Below are 14,655 nucleotides of genomic sequence, written 5' to 3' on the forward strand. Positions count from 1 at the left end.
AGGTACAGGTGAGGTATTAAAAGCTGCAGGTAGAGATACAGGTGAGGTATTAAAAGCTGCAGGTGCAGGTGAGGTATTAAAAGCTGCAGGTACAGGTGAGGTATTAAAAGCTGCAGGTAGAGGTGATGTATTAAAAGCTGCAGGTACAGGTGAGGTATTAAAAGCTGCAGGTAGAGGTGAGGTATTAAAAGCTGCAGGTACAGGTGAGGTATTAAAAGCTGCAGGTAGAGGTGAGGTATGAAAAGCTGCAGGTAGAGGTAGAGGTGAGGTATTAAAAGCTGCAGGTAGAGGTGAGGTATTAAAAGCTGCAGGTTCAGGTGAGGTATTAAAAGCTGCAGGTAGAGGTGAGGTATTAAAAGCTGCAGGTAGAGGTGAGGTATTAAAAGCTGCAGGTAGAGGTGAGGTATTAAAAGCTGCAGGTAGAGGTGAGGTATTAAAAGCTGCAGGTAGAGGTGAGGTATTAAAAGCTGCAGGTAGAGGTAGAGGTGAGGTATTAAAAGCTGCAGGTAGAGGTGAGGTATTAAAAGCTGCAGGTAGAGGTGAGGCATTAAAAGCTGCAGGTAGAGGTGAGGCAGGTAGAGGTGAGGTATTAAAAGCTGCAGGTACAGGTGAGGTATTAAAAGCTGCAGGTAGAGGTGAGGTATTAAAAGCTGCAGGTAGAGGTGAGGTATTAAAAGCTGCAGGTAGAGGTGAGGTATTAAAAGCTGCAGGTAGAGGTGAGGTATTAAAAGCTGCAGGTACAGGTGAGGTATTAAAAGCTGCAGGTACAGGTGAGGTATTAAAAGCTGCAGGTAGAGGTGAGGCATTAAAAGCTGCAGGTTCAGGTGAGGTATTAAAAGCTGCAGGTACAGGTGAGGCATTAAAAGCTGCAGGTACAGGTGAGGTATTAAAAGCCGCAGGTAGAGGTGAGGTATTAAAAGCTGCAGGTAGAGGTGAGGTATTAAAAGCTGCAGGTACAGGTGAGGTATGAAAAGCTGCAGGTAGAGGTGAGGTATTAAAAGCTGCAGGTAGAGGTGAGGTATTAAAAGCTGCAGGTAGAGGTGAGGAGGTATTAAAAGCTGCAGGTAAAGGCAGGGAGGTATTAAAAGCTGCAGGTAGAGGTGAGGTATTAAAAGCTGCAGGTAGAGGTGAGGTATTAAAAGCTGCAGGTAGAGGTGAGGTATTAAAAGCTGCAGGTACAGGTGAGGTATTAAAAGCTGCAGGTAGAGGTGAGGAATTAAAAGCTGCAGGTAGAGGTGAGGTATTAAAAGCTGCAGGTTCAGGTGAGGTATTAAGCTGGGTAGAGTACAGGTGAGGTATTAAAAGCTGCAGGTAGAGGTGAGGCATTAAAAGCTGCAGGTAGAGGTGAGGTATTAAAAGCTGCAGGTACAGGTGAGGTATTAAAAGCTGCAGGTAGAGGTGAGGTATTAAAAGCTGCAGGTAGAGGTGAGGTATTAAAAGCTGCAGGTAGAGGTGAGGTATTAAAAGCTGCAGGTACAGGTGAGGTATTAAAAGCTGCAGGTACAGGTGAGGTATTAAAAGCTGCAGGTACAGGTGAGGTATTAAAAGCTGCAGGTAGAGGTGAGGTATTAAAAGCTGCAGGTAGATGATATATAGTTTGATGACAGACTGTTCTCTGATCAGTTGATACATCATGCTGTAGTCTCAGTGTGTTACCTCTAGATAATATATAGATTGATGACAGACTGTTCTCTGATCAGTTGATACATCATGCTGTAGTCTCAGTGCGTTACCTCCAGCATGTTGTAGATAATATAGAGTTTGATGACAGACTGTCCTCTGATCAGGTGATACATCATGCTGTAATCCACGTAGCTCATCATGACGTAACACAACACCACGATGAAACCCTTCAACAGATCACAGACCTGAGCTGGTTGGAGGAGAGGAGACCCACTGTGGAGGGGAGGAGAGAGAGAAGAGTTAGCATGATGAAACCCTTCAACACATCACAGACCTGGAGGAGAGGAGAGGAGAGAGGAGAGGAGAGGAGAGGAGAGGAGGAGAGGAGAGGAGAGGAGAGAGAGGAGAGGAGAGGAGAGGAGAGGAGAGGAGAGGAGAGGAGACCTGGAGGAGACTGTGGAGGGAGGAGAGAGAGAAGAGTTAGCATGATGAAACCCTTCAACACATCACAGACCTGGAGGAGAGGAGAGGAGAGGAGAGGGAGAGGAGAGAGAGGAGAGGAGAGGAGAGGAGAGGAGACCCACTGTGGAGGAGAGGAGAGGAGAGGAGAGGGAGACCCACTGTGGAGGAGAGGAGAGAGAGAGAGTTAGCATGATGAAACCCTTCACCACATCACAGACCTGAAGGAGAGGAGAGGAAACCCTTCAGAGAGGAGAGGAGAGGGAGAGGAGAGGAGAGGAGGAGAGAGAGAGGAGAGGAGAGGAGGAGACCCACTGTGGAGGAGAGGAGAGGAGAGGAGAGGAGAGGAGAGGGAGAGAGACCCACTGTGGAGGAGAGGAGAGGAGAGAGGAGAGAGGGGAGAGAGGTTAGATGATGATACCCTTCAACACCCACTGTGGAGGAGAGAGAGAGAGGAGAGGAGAGGAGAGGAGAGGAGAGGAGAGGAGAGGAGAGGAGAGAAGAGTTAGCACTGTGGAGGAGAGGAGAGGAGAGGAGACCCACTGTGGAGGAGAGGAGAGGAGAGGAGACCCAGGAGAGGAGACATGATGAAACCCTTCACTGTGGAGGAGAGGAGGAGAGAGGAGAGGAGAGGAGAGGAGAGGAGAGAGAGAGAGAGAGAAGAGTTAGCATGATGAAACCCTTCAACACATCACAGACCTGGAGGAGAGGAGAGGAGACCCACTGTGGAGGAGAGGAGAGGAGAGGAGAGGAGAGGAGAGGAGAGGAGAGGAGAGGAGAGAGGAGAGGAGAGGAGAGGAGACCCACTGTGGAGGAGAGGAGAGAGAGAAGAGTTAGCATGATGAAACCCTTCAACACATCACAGACCTGGAGTTAGCATGGATGAGCTGGAGGTCTGAGGAGTCTGAGAGGGTAGAGGAGAGGAGAGACCACAGCAGGTGGAGGGTCAGGAGACCCAGTGTCTGATGAGGTGTGTGTAGGAGAGGAGAGACCACTGTGGAGGGGAGGGGCCAGTGGAGGAGAGGAGAGGAGAGGTAGAGGAGAGGAGACCACTGTGGGAGGTAGTCTGAGGGGCAGGAGAGAGAGAGAGAGTTAGCATGATGAAACCCTTCAACACCACAGACAGGAGGAGAGTCAGAGGAGAGGTGAGGAGAGGAGAGGAGACCACAGCAGGGGGGGTGGAGGAGAGGAGAGGAGAGGGAGAGGAGAGGAGAGGAGAGGAGAGGAGAGGAGAGCAGAGGAGAGGAGAGGAGACTGTGGAGGAGAGGAGACCCAGACCACAGGAGGGTAGGGAGTAGTCTGAGGAGGTGTGAGGTGAGTTAGAGACCCACAGCAGGGGGAGAGGAGAGTCTGATGAGGTGAGGAGAGGAGAGACCAGGAGCAGGAGACCCAGTGGAGGAGAGAGGAGGGAGAGGAGAGGAGAGGAGAGAGAGGAGAGGAGAGGAGACCCAGCTGTGGAGGGTCAGGAGTCTGAGAAGAGTTAGCATGATGAAACCCTTCAGACACATCACAGACCTGGGGAGAGGAGAGGAGAGGAGAGGAGAGGAGGAGAGGAGAGGAGGAGAGGAGAGGAGAGGAGAGTCTGAGAGGAGAGGAGAGGAGACCCACTGTGGAGGGAGGAGACCACAGAGGGGAGGAGGGTCAGGAGAGGAGAGGTGTGGAGGGTGGAGACCTCAGAGGGGAGCAGGGTAGGGTCAGAGGAGAGGAGACCCACTGTGGAGGGGAGGTGAGAGAGAAGAGTTAGGTGATGAAACCCTTCAACACATCACAGACCTGGAGGAGAGGAGAGGAAAGTCTGAGAGGTCAGGAGAGGAGGAGAGCCCACTGTGGAGGAGAGGAGAGGAGGAGGAGGAGAGAGAGAGGAGAGGAGAGGAGAGAGAGAGGAGAGGTGAGGGTAGGGTCAGTAGTCTGGAGAGGTGAGGAGAGGAGAGGAGAGGAGAGGAGAGGAGAGGTAGAGGAGAGGAGACCCACTGTGGAGGGAGGAGAGAGAGAAGAGTTAGCATGATGAAACCCTTCAACACATCACAGACCTGGAGGAGAGGAGAGGAGGAGAGGAGAGGAGAGGAGAGTCTGAGAGGTGTGAGGGGAGAGGAGACCCACTGTGGAGGAGAGGAGAGGAGACCCACTGTGGAGGGGAGGAGAGAGAGAGAGTTAGCATGATGATACCCTTCAACACATCACAGACCTGGAGGAGAGGAGAGGAGAGTCTGAGAGTGTGAGGAGACCCAGGAGAGGGGCGGAGAGGAGAGGGAGGAGAGGGAGGAGAGGAGAGGAGAGGAGACCCACTGTGGAGGGGAGGAGAGACCAGCATGATGAAACCCTTCACCACATCACAGACCTGGAGGAGAGGAGGAGAGGAGAGGAGAGGAGAGGAGAGGAGAGGAGAGGAGAGGAGAGGAGAGGAGAGGAGACCAGGAGAGGAGAGGGTGGAGGAGAGGAGAGAGAGAAGAGTTAGCATGATGAAACCCTTCACCACATCACAGACCTGGAGGAGAGGAGAGGAGAGGAGAGGAGAGGAGAGGAGAGGAGAGGAGAGGAGGGAGAGGAGACCCACAGGAGAGGAGAGGAGAGGGAGAGGAGACCCAGTGGAGGAGAGGAGAGTGAGAAGAGTTAGCATGATGAAACCCTTCAACACATCACAGACCTGGAGGAGAGGAGAGGAGACCCAGGTGTGGAGGAGAGGAGAGGAGAGGAGAGGAGAGGAGAGGAGGAGAGGAGAGGACAGCATCAGACCCACTGTGGAGGAGAGGAGAGGAGACCCACTGTGGGGAGAGAGAGAAGAGTGTAGCATGATGAAACCCTTCAACACATCACAGACCTGGAGGAGAGGAGAGGAGAGGAGAGGAGAGGAGAGGAGAGGAGAGGAGACCCACTGTGGAGGAGAGGAGACCCACTGTGGAGGGGAGGAGAGGAGAGGAGAGGAGAGGAGAGGAGACCCACTGTGGAGGGGAGGAGAGGAGAGGAGAGAGAGGAGAGGAGACCCACTGTGGAGGGGAGGAGAGAGAAAGAGTTAGCATGATGAAACCTTCAACACATCACAGACCTGGAGGAGAGGAGAGGAGAGGAGAGGAGAGGAGAGGAGAGGAGAGAGGAGAGGAGAGGTAGAGGAGAGGAGAGGAGACCCACTGTGGAGGAGAGGGAGAGGAGAGGAGAGGAGAGGAGAGGAGAGGAGAGAGAGGAGAGGAGAGGGAGAGGAGAGGAGACCCACTGTGGAGGAGAGGAGAGGAGAGGAGAGGAGAGGAGAGGAGAGGAGACCCACTGTGGAGGAGAGGAGAGAGAGAAGAGTTAGCATGATGAAACCCTTCACCACATCACAGACCTGGAGGAGAGGAGAGGAGAGGAGAGGAGACCCACTGTGGAGGAGCAGAGGAGACCACTGTGGAGGGGAGGAGAGAGAGAAGAGTTAGCATGATGAAACCCTTCAACACATCACAGACCTGGAGGAGAGGAGAGGAGAGGAGAGGAGAGGAGAGGAGAGGGAGAGAGAGGAGAGGAGAGGAGAGGAGAGGAGACCCACTGTGGAGGAGAGGTTAGGAGAGGTTAGAGGAGACCCACTGTGGAGAGGGAGAGGAGAGGTAGAGGAGAGCAGAGGAGAGGAGACCCACTGTGGAGGGGAGGAGAGAGAGAAGAGTTAGCATGATGAAACCTTCAACACATCACAGACCTGGAGGGAGAGGAGAGGAGAGGAGAGGAGAGGAGAGGTGAGAGGAGAGGAGAGGAGGAGAGAGGGAGGAGGGGAGGAGAGGAGAGGAGAGGAGAGGAGACCCACTGTGGAGGAGAGAGAGAGGAGAGGAGAGGAGGGAGAGGAGAGGAGAGGAGGAGGAGACCAGTGGGAGGGAGAGAAGAGTTAGCATGATGAAACCCTTCAACACATCACAGACCTGGAGGGAGAGGAGAGGGGAGAGGAGAGGAGAGGAGAGGAGAGGAGGAGGAGAGAGGAGAGGAGAGGAGGGAGAGGAGAGGAGAGTTAGAGGATGAAGACCCACTGTGGAGGAGAGGAGGAGAGAGAGGAGAGGAGAGGAGAGGAGAGGAGAGGAGTGGAGAGGGAGGAGAGGAGAGGAGAGGAGAGGAGAGGAGAGGAGAGGAGAGGAGAGGAGAGGAGAGGAGAGAGAGGAGAGGAGAGGAGACCCACTGTGGAGGAGAGGAGAGAGAGAAGAGTTAGCATGATGAAACCCTTCACCACATCACAGACCTGGAGGAGAGGAGAGAGAGGAGAGGAGAGGAGAGGTGGAGGAGAGGAGAGGAGAGGAGAGGAGAGGAGAGGAGAGGAGAGGAGAGGAGAGGAGAGGAGAGGAGAGGAGACCCACTGTGGAGGAGAGGAGAGGAGAGAAGAGTTAGCATGATGAAACCCTTCAACACATCACAGAGGAGGAGAGGAGAGGAGAGGAGAGGAGAGGAGAGGAGAGGGAGGAGAGGAGAGGTCTGAGACCCACTGTGGAGGAGAGGAGAGGAGAGGAGAGGAGAGGAGAGGAGACCCAGTCTGAGAGGAGAGGAGAGGAGAGGAGACCCACAGGGAGGAGAGGAGAGAGAGAAGAGTTAGCATGATGAAACCATTCAACACATAGCAGACCTGGAGGAGAGGAGAGGAGTCCACTGTGGAGGAGAGGAGAGGGAGAGGAGACCTCAGACCAGGAGCAGGGAGTAGGAGAGGAGAGGAGAGGAGTCTGAGGAGACCCACTGTGTGCAGAGAGAGAGAGAAGAGTTAGAGTTAGCATGATGAAACCCTTCAACACATCACAGACCTGGAGTTAGGATGAGCTGGAGGTCTGGAGTCTGATGAGGTGTGTAGGTTGTTACCTCAGACCACAGCAGGGTAGAGTCAGTAGTCTGATGAGGTGTGTGTAGGTGTGTTACCTCAGACCACAGCAGGGTAGGGTCAGTAGTCTGATGAGGTGTGTGTAGGTGTGTTACCTCAGACCACAGCAGGGTAGAGTCAGTAGTCTGATGAGGTGTGTGTAGGTGTGTTACCTCAGACCACAGCAGGGTAGTAGGGTCAGTAGTCTGATGAGGTGTGTGTAGGTGTGTTACCTCAGACCACAGCAGGGTAGGGTCAGTAGTCTGATGAGGTGTGTGTAGGTGTGTTACCTCAGACCACAGCAGGGTAGGGTCAGTAGGTGGACGAGGGGCCAGTAGGACTCTTAGAGGCAGCAGGGTGAACAGTAGTCAGGAAGGCATCCAGACACAGGAAGAACCCAAACAGCATCAACTACACAGAGAGACAGAGGTATTTAGTTCACTAAGGTGACTGTTTATTTCACTTACAGCATCAACTACACAGAGAGACAGAGATTTAGTTCACTACGTGTGGGACTGTTTATAAATCAACTAAAGTAAACACGCAGTTAGTTAGCTGTACAGCATCAACTAGGCTAGTCTAGTTTAGGGGTGTGTTTGTTTAGTTAGTTACACAGAGAGACAGAGATTTAGTTGTATGAGTAGTAGGCAACTAGTCAGAGTTTAGTTCACTAGGGGTGTGTTTGGTTAGTTAGTTAGCTGCATCAACTAGCAGAGACAGGCTAGTTCACTGTGGTGACTGTTTAGTTTCCCTTTAGCATCAACTACACAGAGACAGTTTTAGTTGTGTTTTAGTTAGTTAGTTAGCTGTATAGTAGTAGGCTAGTCTAGTTTAGGGGTGTGTTTGGTTAGTTAGTTAGTTAGCTGTATAGTAGTAGGCTAGTCTAGTTAGTGTGTTTGTTAGTTAGTTAGTTAGTTTAGCTGCATAGCAGTAGGCTAGTCTAGTTTAGGGGTGTGTTTGGTTTGAGTTAGTTAGCTAGCTGCATAGTAGTAGGCTAGTCTAGCTTAGGGGTGTGTTTGGTTAGTTAGTTAGTTAGCTGTATAGTAGTAGGCTAGTCTAGTTTAGGGGTGTGTTTGGTTAGTTAGTTAGTTAGCTGTATAGTAGCAGGCTAGTCTAGTTTAGGGGTGTGTTTGGTTAGTTAGTTAGTTAGCTGTATAGCAGCAGGTAGTCTAGTTTAGGGGGTGTGTTTGTTAGTTAGTTAGCTGTATAGCAGCAGGCCAGTCTAGTTTAGGGGTGTGTTTGTTAGTTAGTTAGCTGTATAGTAGTAGGCTAGTCTAGTTAGGGGTGTTTGGTTAGTTAGTTAGTTAGTGTATAGTAGTTCCAGTTTAGGGTGGTGTTTGTTAGTTAGTTAGCTGTATAGTAGTAGGCTAGTCTAGTTTAGGGTGTGTTTGGTTAGTTAGTTAGTTAGCTGTATAGCAGTAGGCTAGTCTAGTTTAGGGGTGTTTGGTTAGTTAGTTAGTTAGCTGTATAGTAGTAGGCTAGTCTAGTTTAGGGGTGTGTTTGGTTAGTTAGTTAGTTAGCTGTATAGTAGTAGGCTAGTCTAGTTTAGGGGTGTGGTTAGTTAGTTAGTTAGCTGTATAGTAGTAGGCTAGTCTAGTTTAGGGGTGTGTTTGGTTAGTTAGTTAGTTAGCTGTATAGTAGTAGGCTAGTCTAGTTTAGGGGTGTGGTTAGTTAGTTTTAGCTGGTTGTTTGAGTTAGTTAGTTAGCTGTATAGCAGTAGGCCAGTCTAGTTTAGGGGTGTGTTTGGTTAGTTAGTTAGTTAGCTGTATAGTAGTAGGCTAGTCTAGTTTAGGGTGTTTGGTTAGTTAGTTAGTTAGTTGGCAATGTATAGTAGTAGGCTAGTCTAGTTTAGGGGTGTGTTTGGTTAGTTAGTTAGTTAGCTGTATAGTAGTAGGCTAGTCTAGTTTAGGGGTGTGTTTGGTTAGTTAGTTAGTTAGGCTGTATAGTAGCAGGCCAGTCTAGTTTAGGGTGTGTTTGGTTAGTTAGTTAGTTAGCTGTATAGTAGTAGGCTAGTCTAGTTTAGGGGTGTTGTTTGGTTAGTTAGTTAGTTAGTTAGCTGTATAGTAGTAGGCCAGTCTAGTTTAGGGGTGTGTTTGGTTAGTTAGTTAGTTAGCTGTATAGTAGTAGGCTAGTCTAGTTTAGGTGTGTTTGTTTGGTTAGTTAGTTAGCTGTATAGTAGTAGGCCAGTCTAGCTTTAGGGGTGTGTTTGGTTAGTTAGTTAGTTAGCTGTATAGTAGTAGGCTAGTCTAGTTTAGGGGTGTGTTTGGTTAGTTAGTTAGTTAGCTGTATAGTAGTAGGCTAGTCTAGTTTAGGGTGTGTTTGGTTAGTTAGTTAGTTAGCTGTATAGTAGTAGGCTAGTCTAGTTTAGGGTGTGTTTGGTTAGTTAGTTAGTTAGCTGTATAGTAGTAGGCTAGTCTAGTTTTAGGGGTGTGTTTGGTTAGTTAGTTAGTTAGCTTGTATAGTAGTAGGCTAGTCTAGTTTAGGGTGTGTTTGGTTAGTTAGTTAGTTAGCTGTATAGTAGTAGGCTAGTCTAGTTTAGGGTGTGTTTGGTTAGTTAGTTAGTTAGCTGTATAGTAGTAGGCTAGTCTAGTTTAGGGTGTGTTTGGTTAGTTAGTTAGCTGTATAGTAGTAGGCTAGTCTAGTTTAGGGGTGTGTTTGGTTAGTTAGTTAGCTGTATAGTAGTAGGCTAGTCTAGTTTAGGGTGTGTTTGGTTAGTTAGTTAGCTGTATAGTAGTAGGCTAGTCTAGTTTAGGGTGTGTTTGGTTAGTTAGTTAGTTAGCTGTATAGTAGTAGGCTAGTCTAGTTTAGGGTGTGTTTGGTTAGTTAGTTAGTTAGCTGTATAGTAGCAGGCTAGTCTAGTTTAGGGGTGTGTTTGGTTAGTTAGTTAGCTGTATAGTAGTAGGCTAGTCTAGTTTAGGGGTGTGTTTGGTTAGTTAGTTAGTTAGCTGTATAGTAGTAGGCTAGTCTAGTTTAGGGGTGTGTTTGGTTAGTTAGTTAGTTAGCTGTATAGTAGCAGGCTAGTCTAGTTTAGGGTGTGTGTTTGGTTAGTTAGTTAGTTAGCTGTATAGTAGTAGGCTAGTCTAGTTTAGGGTGTGTTTGGTTAGTTAGTTAGTTAGCTGTATAGCAGTAGGCTAGTCTAGTTTAGGGGTGTGTTTGGTTAGTTAGTTAGTTGTATGTAGTAGTAGGCTAGTCTAGTTTAGGGGTGTGTTTGGTTAGTTAGTTAGTTAGCTGTATAGTAGTAGGCTAGTCTAGTTTAGGGGTGTGTTTGGTTAGTTAGTTAGTTAGCTGTATAGTAGTAGGCTAGTCTAGTTTAGGGGTGTGTTTGGTTAGTTAGTTAGTTAGCTTAGTTATAGTAGTAGGCTAGTCTAGTTTAGGGGTGTGTTTGGTTAGTTAGTTAGTTAGCTGTATAGTAGTAGGCTAGTCTAGTTTAGGGGTGTGTTTGGTTAGTTAGTTAGCTGTATAGTAGTAGGCTAGTCTAGTTTAGGGGTGTGTTTGGTTAGTTAGTTAGCTGTATAGTAGCAGGCTAGTCTAGTTTAGGGGTGTGTTTGGTTAGTTAGGTTAGCTGTATAGCAGTAGGCTAGTCTAGTTTAGGGGTGTGTTTGGTTAGTTAGTTAGTTAGCTGTATAGCAGTAGGCTAGTCTAGTTTAGGGGTGTGTTTGGTTAGTTAGTTAGTTAGCTGTATAGTAGTAGGCTAGTCTAGTTTAGGGGTGTGTTTGGTTAGTTAGTTAGCTGTATAGTAGTAGGCTAGTCTAGTTTAGGGTGTGTTTGGTTAGTTAGTTAGCTGTATAGTAGTAGGCTAGTCTAGTTTAGGGGTGTGTTTGGTTAGTTAGTTAGCTGTATAGTAGTAGGCTAGTCTAGTTTAGGGGTGTGTTTGGTTAGTTAGTTAGCTGTATAGTAGTAGGCTAGTCTAGCTTAGGGGTGTTTGGTTAGTTAGTTAGTTAGCTGTATAGTAGTAGGCTAGTCTAGTTTAGGGGTGTGTTTGTTAGTTAGTTAGTTAGCTGTATAGTAGCAGGCTAGTCCAGTTTAGGGGTGTGTTTGGTTAGTTAGTTAGCTGTATAGTAGTAGGCTAGTCTAGTTTAGGGGTGTGTTTGGTTAGTTAGTTAGCTGTATAGTAGTAGGCTAGTCTAGTTTAGGTGTGTTTGGTTGTCAGTTAGTTAGCTGTATAGTAGTAGGCTAGTCTAGTTTAGGGTGTGTTTGGTTAGTTAGTTAGTTAGCTGTATAGTAGTAGGCTAGTCTAGTTTAGGGGTGTGTTTGGTTAGTTAGTTAGTTAGCTGTATAGTAGTAGGCTAGTCTAGTTTAGGGGTGTGTTTGGTTAGTTAGTTAGCTGTATAGTAGTAGGCTAGTCTAGCTTAGGGGTGTGTTTGGTTAGTTAGTTAGTTAGCTGTATAGTAGTAGGCTAGTCTAGTTTAGGGGTGTGTTTGGTTAGTTAGTTAGCTGTATAGTAGTAGGCTAGTCTAGCTTTAGGGTGTGTTTGGTTAGTTAGTTAGCTGTATAGTAGTAGGCTGCTCTAGTTTAGGGGTGTGTTTGGTTAGTTAGTTAGTTAGCTGTATAGCAGTAGGCTAGTCCAGCTTAGGGGTGTGTTTGGTTAGTTAGTTAGTTAGCTGTATAGTAGTAGGCTAGTCCTAGTTTAGGGGTGTGTTTGGTTAGTTAGTTAGCTGTATAGTAGTAGGCTAGTCTAGTTTAGGGTGTGTTTGGTTAGTTAGTTAGTCTGTATAGTAGTAGGCTAGTCTAGTTTAGGGGTGTGTTTGGTTAGTTAGTTAGTTAGCTGTATAGTAGTAGGCTAGTCTAGTTTAGGGGTGTTTGGTTAGTTAGTTAGTTAGCTGTATAGTAGTAGGCTAGTCTAGTTTAGGGTGTGTTTGGTTAGTTAGTTAGCTGTATAGTAGTAGGCTAGTCTAGTTTAGGGTGTGTTTGGTTAGTTAGTTAGCTGTATAGTAGTAGGCTAGTCTAGTTTAGGGGTGTGTTTGGTTAGTTAGTTAGTTAGTTAGCTGTATAGTAGTAGGCTAGTCTAGTTTAGGGTGTGTTTGGTTAGTTAGTTAGTTAGCTGTATAGTAGTAGGCTAGTCTAGTTTAGGGTCTGTTTGGTTAGTTAGTTAGTTAGCTGTGTAGTAGGCTAGTCTAGTTTAGGGTGTGTTTGGTTAGTTAGTTAGCTGTATAGTAGTAGGCTAGTCTAGTTTAGGGTGTGTGTTTGGTTAGTTAGTTAGTTGCTAGTAGTAGGCTAGTCTAGTTTAGGGGTGTGTTTGGTTAGTTAGTTAGTTAGCTGTATAGTAGCAGGCCAGTCTAGTTTAGGGGTGTGTTTGGTTAGTTAGTTAGCTGTATAGTAGTAGGCTAGTCCAGTTTAGTGTGTTTGGTTAGTTAGTTAGTTAGCTGTATAGTAGTAGGCTAGTCTAGTTTAGGGGTGTGGTTAGTTAGTTAGCTGTATAGTAGTAGGCTGTCTAGGTTTAGGGGTGTTTGTTAGTTAGTTAGCTGTATAGTAGTAGGCTAGTCTAGTTTAGGGGTGTGTTTGGTTAGTTAGTTAGTTAGGCTGTATAGTAGTAGGCTAGTCTAGTTTAGGGTGTGTTTGGTTAGTTAGTTAGTTAGCTGTATAGTAGTAGGCTAGTCTAGTTTAGGGTGTGTTTGGTTAGTTAGTTAGTTAGCTGTATAGTAGTAGGCTAGTCTAGTTTAGGGGTGTGTTTGTTAGTTAGTTAGCTGTATAGTAGTAGGCTAGTCTAGTTTAGGGTGTGTTTGGTTAGTTAGTTAGCTGTATAGTAGTAGGCTAGTCTAGTTTAGGGTGTGTTTGGTTAGTTAGTTAGTTAGCTGTATAGTAGTAGGCTAGTCTAGTTTAGGGGTGTGTTTGGTTAGTTAGTTAGCTGTATAGTAGTAGGCTAGTCTAGTTTAGGGGTGTGTTTGGTTAGTTAGTTAGTTAGCTGTATAGTAGTAGGCTAGTCTAGTTTAGGGTGTGTTTGGTTAGTTAGTTAGTTAGCTGTATAGTAGTAGGCTAGTCTAGTTTAGGGGTGTGTTTGGTTAGTTAGTTAGCTGTATAGTAGTAGGCTAGTCTAGTTTAGGGGTGTGTTTGGTTAGTTAGTTAGCTGTATAGTAGTAGGCTAGTCTAGTTTAGGGGTGTGTTTGGTTAGTTAGTTAGCTGTATAGTAGTAGGCTAGTCTAGTTTAGGGTGTGTTTGGTTAGTTAGTTAGCTGTATAGTAGTAGGCTAGTCTAGTTTAGGGGTGTGTTTGGTTAGTTAGTTAGTTAGCTGTATAGTAGTAGGCTAGTCTAGTTTAGGGTGTGTTTGGTTAGTTAGTTAGTGTATAGTAGTAGGCTAGTCTAGTTTAGGGGTGTGTTTGGTTAGTTAGTTAGTGTATAGTAGTAGGCTAGTCTAGTTTAGGGTGTGTTGGTTAGTTAGTTAGCTGCAGTAGCATAGTAGTAGGCTAGTCTAGTTTAGGGGTGTGTTTGGTTAGTCTTAGTTTAGTAGGGTGTCTAGTTTAGGGGTGTGTTTGGTTAGTTAGTTAGCTGTATAGTAGTAGGCTAGTCTAGTTTAGGGTGTGTTTGGTTAGTTAGTTAGCTGTATAGTAGTAGGCTAGTCTAGTTTAGGGGTGTGTTTGGTTAGTTAGTTTAGCTGTATAGTAGTAGGCTAGTCTAGTTTAGGGTGTGTTTGGTTAGTTAGTTAGTTAGTTGTAGGGGCTAGTCTAGTTTAGGGGTGTGTTTGGTTAGTTAGTTAGCTGTATAGTAGTAGGCTAGTCTAGTTTAGGGGTGTGTTTGGTTAGTTAGTTAGTTAGTTGTATAGTAGTAGGCTAGTCTAGTTTAGGGTGTGTTTGGTTAGTTAGTTAGTTAGCTGTATAGTAGTAGGCTAGTCTTTTAGGGGTGTGTTTGGTTAGTTAGTTAGTTAGTTGTATAGTAGTAGGCTAGTCTAGTTTAGGGTGTGTTTGGTTAGTTAGTTAGTTAGTTGTATATAGTAGTAGGCTAGTCTAGTTTAGGGTGTGTTTGGTTAGTTAGTTAGCTGTATAGTAGTAGGCTAGTCTAGTTTAGGGGTGTGTTTGGTTAGTTAGTTAGCTGTATAGTAGTAGGCTAGTCTAGTTTAGGGTGTGTTTGGTTAGTTAGTTAGTTAGCTGTATAGTAGTAGGCTAGTCTAGTTTAGGGGTGTGTTTGGTTAGTTAGTTAGCTGTATAGTAGTAGGCTAGTCTAGTTTAGGGGTGTGTTTGGTTAGTTAGTTAGTTAGCTGTATAGTAGTAGGCTAGTCTAGTTTAGGGGTGTGTTTGGTTAGTTAGTTAGCTGTATAGTAGTAGGCTAGTCTAGTTTAGGGGTGTGTTTGGTTAGTTAGTTAGCTGTATAGTAGTAGGCTAGTCTAGTTTAGGGGTGTGTTTGGTTAGTTAGTTAGTTAGCTGTATAGTAGTAGCTAGTCTAGTTTAGGGGTGTGTTTGGTTAGTTAGTTAGCTGTATAGTAGTAGGCTAGTCTAGTTTAGGGTGTGTTTGGTTAGTTAGTTAGCTGTATAGTAGTAGGCTAGTCTAGTTTAGGGTGTGTTTTAGTTAGTTAGTTAGCTGTATAGTAGTAGGCTAGTCTAGTTTAGGGTGTGTTTGGTTAGTTAGTTAGTGTAGTTAGCTGTAGGCCAGTCTAGTTTAGGGTGTGTTTGGTTAGTTAGTTAGCTGTATAGTAGGGCTAGTCTAGTTTAGGGTGTGTTTGGTTAGTTAGTTAGTTGCTGTATAGTAGTAGGCTAGTCTAGTTTAGGGGTGTGTTTGGTTAGTTAGTTAGCTGTATAGTAGTAGGCTAGTCTAGTTTAGGGGTGTGTTTGGTTAGTTAGTTAGCTGTA

At 46.3% G+C, this 14,655-nt stretch overlaps 1 pseudogene; it reads right to left on the reverse strand.

Annotated features, from left to right (window-relative positions):
• Window positions 1–14,655, reverse strand: part of LOC135571057 (transmembrane anterior posterior transformation protein 1 homolog) — a 35,916-nt pseudogene that overhangs the window by 16,182 nt on the left and 5,079 nt on the right.

The sequence above is a fragment of the Oncorhynchus nerka genome, unplaced genomic scaffold (genome assembly GCF_034236695.1).
Source record: "Oncorhynchus nerka isolate Pitt River unplaced genomic scaffold, Oner_Uvic_2.0 unplaced_scaffold_822, whole genome shotgun sequence".
Classification (NCBI taxonomy): domain Eukaryota; kingdom Metazoa; phylum Chordata; class Actinopteri; order Salmoniformes; family Salmonidae; genus Oncorhynchus; species Oncorhynchus nerka.